We start from the raw sequence: 4,050 nt of genomic DNA on the forward strand, positions 1-4,050 counted from the left end.
GGCAAACTAGTCATTTTGCCCTTATTACTTTATGGGTCTCTTTTGGCTGAGGCATAATTTGGAAAAGAGAAAAAATAGGGGAGAGGAAGAAGAAAGAAGAGGGAAGAAGATTAAGGTTTTGAGGAAGAAGGTGGAGATCGGATCTGAATGGACGCCGGAGATTCGAGTCCTCAATCTAAACCGTCAATAGTCCAAGGCAAGGTGCTCTCACGAATCGCACCTTCCTATTTCGTCAAAACGTCCAAGAACTTCAGGTTAGTCCATGAATCCGTTCCATACTTTCCCTTGGGTTGATTTCCATATCAAGTAAACTAATAATTTAAAAGACTAATAATTTACCAACACTAATAATTCACATGTGAGCCTTCACTGTGTGGCTGACAAGTTGTTAATCTTTGTTTTGTCTCTGATAAAGTTGTCAGGATGTAAATAAGATTTTTCTTCAGAATTTTTCATATGACTAAGCACCCAAGCTTGCCAACGGACTTACTGCGCTTCGCGCGTCTTACTACCTAGAACACAAGGGCTATTCGCTCAACTATCACATACTCCAAATTCTTCTGAATTTTCTTATGATGGACAAAGGCAGTTCAATGAAGAAAGTAATATAAGGAAGGTCATACAATGTTACCATTGCAGAAGGTATGAGCACATAAAAGCTGATTGTTGGTATAAAGATCAACAAATGAATTTTACAACCGAAAATGCAGAAGAAGAAAAGCTTTTCATGATTTGTACTGATATTAATCCAAAAAAAGGTGACCTATGGTTTGTTGATAGCGAATGCTCGAACCATATGACAAACATCAAATCTTTATTCCAAGAGCTTGATGGTACGCAAAAATTAAGATGCAACTTGAAAATACAAAAGAGATGCAAGTTGAGGAAAAAGGCACAATGAAAGTTAAAACCAGTCATGGTAAGATAAAATTATTAGATAATGATTCAAAAGAGATTACAGCTGAAGTTTCTCCAGATGAAGAGACAAGGTTCAACTCCAGTAGATTTCCTAGTGTCTCCACTACAACAAAAAACCTCTATCAAATTCATCATCTTCAGCATCACTAAATATCAACTCTTCTCTTGAAGAATTTTCAGATGAGACACCTCCAAAGAAGTATAAATCTTTAGCTGACATATATGCATCATGTCAATTTGCTCTTACTTGGAATCTATGATGGTCACTCTTGAAGAATTTTCGGATAAGACACCTCCAAACAAGAGCTGGTTAGAAGATGAATGACTCTTAGATCGAACTTGGAATCTATGATGGTCACTCTTAGATACCAAGACAATTCACTCCAGAATCAGCTTGATCAAAACTAATTCAATGAATCGGTTTAAACATCAAACCGAAAACAAGGTTTGAAAAAGAATAACACCAAAAGCGTATCAAGAAAACACAAAGGTTTTGTTTGCATTCAACAATTCATTCCCAAACATGAATATTACATGCCTTTAAATAGGCCCAAAAGATAACCCTAACATAATAAAGTTCAGACAAATGCTATTAAATACAAATTGAAGAAAATAAGGCATTCATACAAACTATTAATAAATGCTATTAAATACAAATTGAAGAAAATAAGGCATTCATAAATTGTCTTAATTGGTAATTCAACTACCAATGGCAAGTCTTCTAATCACTTTCCAATGTCAGCCACTCCATTATTTTCTTGATTTGATACTTGAATCTTCTTTGTATTGCTTCTTGTAATTGCTCGTTCGGGTACATGCACGTGATCAGTTGTTGGATTCATATCATCCCCCCTTTCTTTAAAAGGATTTGTCCTCAAATCAAATTCTTCGTTCTTTCCGGACAAGAACTGAATATTGTTTTTTTTTTCCCACTTTTTTTTTTCTCACCTTTACCTTAGTTTCTTCTCTCCACTGTTGTTCTTCAGATTCTTTTCTTTTCTTCTCTAATTTCAATTGGTCACAATGTACTTCATATGGAGACAATGGAAGTAAAGTAAATTTCTTCCCACACAAAGTAAAAGTATACTTGTTCATCAAACCATCAAATGTTACCTTTCTATCATATTGCCAAGGTCGGCCGAATAAGATGTCCCCCGCATGCATTGGTACGACATCACAAAGAACTTCATCTTTATATCTTCCAAGAGTAAAAGAAATAAGAGCTTGGGAGTTCACCTTAATTTCTTCTTTGTTTGTTAACCAATGAAGTTTGTATGGTTTTGGATGGGGATGGACAGAAAGTTGAAGTCTTTTTACAAGGAAGCTGCTTACCACATTTGTGCAACTTCCACTATCAATCACCAAGCTGCATGGGTTTCCTTTGATCAAACATCTTGTGTGGAACAAGTTTTCCCTTTGATCTTCAAATTTCTCTTCCTTGATTTGAACATTGAGTACCCTTCTTGTGATCAAAGATATGGAATTACCTTCTTCAACATACTCATCATCATATGCTGCGATTTCTTCCACAAGCTGTGAATCATGATCCTCACATTCATCATCTGAATCAAGTATACCATTCCTTATCACCATAACTTTTTTATTAACACACTCTTTGCTCATGTGTCCAAACCCTTTGCACTTCCAACATTGAATAGAACTAGACTTCTCCTTTACCGTCTTTGAAGCTTCATTCTTTTTACCAATGGAACTCTCAGCCTCCACTCTTTTAGCAGCCACAAACTTTTCTTTTGGTGACATTGATTCATTTCTATTCACAAAACTATCCTTGTTCCAAGTTTTAGAATTTGAAAAGGTGTTAGTTCGTGATGTGTACCTTTTTGAATGCTCTTTTTCTTCCTTCAATTGGTCTTCAATTTTGAGAGCATAATGATACATGTCTTCCAGATATGGTGGTGGATTTCTGTCAACAAGATGAGCAATTTCTCGATTCAAACCTCCAAGGAATCTAGACATGGTATCTTCTTCTTCTTCTCTAACATTTGCTCTTTCCATCATAGTTTCCATCTCTTGATAATATTCCGCCACACTTTTTGTTCCTTGCCTCAAACCTTGCAATTTAGTTTTCAAATTTCTTTCATAATGTTTTGGAACATACCTTTTTCTCATGGCTTCTTTAAGTTCTTCCTAAGTCTCTATTGGATCCTCCTCTTTTCATCTTCTCTCAGATTTAAGATGTTGGTACCAATCACTGGCATGATTGGTAAATTCGGCAATAGCAAGTCTCATCTTCTTATTTTCACTATAGGTGTTGCAATCAAACACATGCTCTATCTTTCTTTCCCATTACAAGTATGCCTCATAATCTGCCGTTCCACAAAATGGTGGGATTTTGAGTTTAACTCTTCCATCTCTATCTTCATGTACTCTTTCTATCCTTCTAGGTTGCATAATAGTTGCATGGTTATTTCTTCCTCTCCATCTTCCTTCAACTTGTCTCTCTTGTACTACTATACCTTCATCTTCTTGTAATGTTCGTTCTTGTCTTTGTTGTTGCGCCCTTCTTTCTTGCCTTTCTTCCATCATCATTTCCATCATACCTTAAATTGCTTGAAGAATGGTTGTATTCAGATATGGTACTGGTGGTACTCCTTCCCCATTATGTGACATTTTGTTATCAAGGGGCCTCTCCACACTTCTCACAAAAATTTCACTCAGGGACACTCGTGTTTAACACTCAAAGGTGGGCTTTTTGGTACTATGTCAAGAATGTAAAGGCTGGTTTTTTTTTTCGATAATCTGAGAGAGAAAAAAAAAACTTGATAGAAAACAAATAACAATAAAGATATTTCATCTCTAGAGCGGCCAAAGAACGTCGACCAAATGCTCTGATACCAAATGATAAGCGCCTACAATGCTGGAATTTGCAAAGCTAGAGGTCCTTCTAGAATCCTTGCAAAACGCTCACAGAGAAAGCTAACTTAACGGATTGATTCCAACCAAGAGCTGGTTAGAAGATGAATGACTCTTAGATCGAACTTGGAATCTATGATGGCCACTTTTAGATACCAAGACAATACACTCCAGAATTAGCTTGATCAAAACTAATTCAATGAATCGGTTTAAACATCAAACCTAAAGCAAGGTTTGAAAAAGAATAACACCAAAAGG

Source organism: Cucurbita pepo, chromosome LG08 (assembly GCF_002806865.2).
Source record: "Cucurbita pepo subsp. pepo cultivar mu-cu-16 chromosome LG08, ASM280686v2, whole genome shotgun sequence".
Lineage (NCBI taxonomy): Eukaryota > Viridiplantae > Streptophyta > Magnoliopsida > Cucurbitales > Cucurbitaceae > Cucurbita > Cucurbita pepo.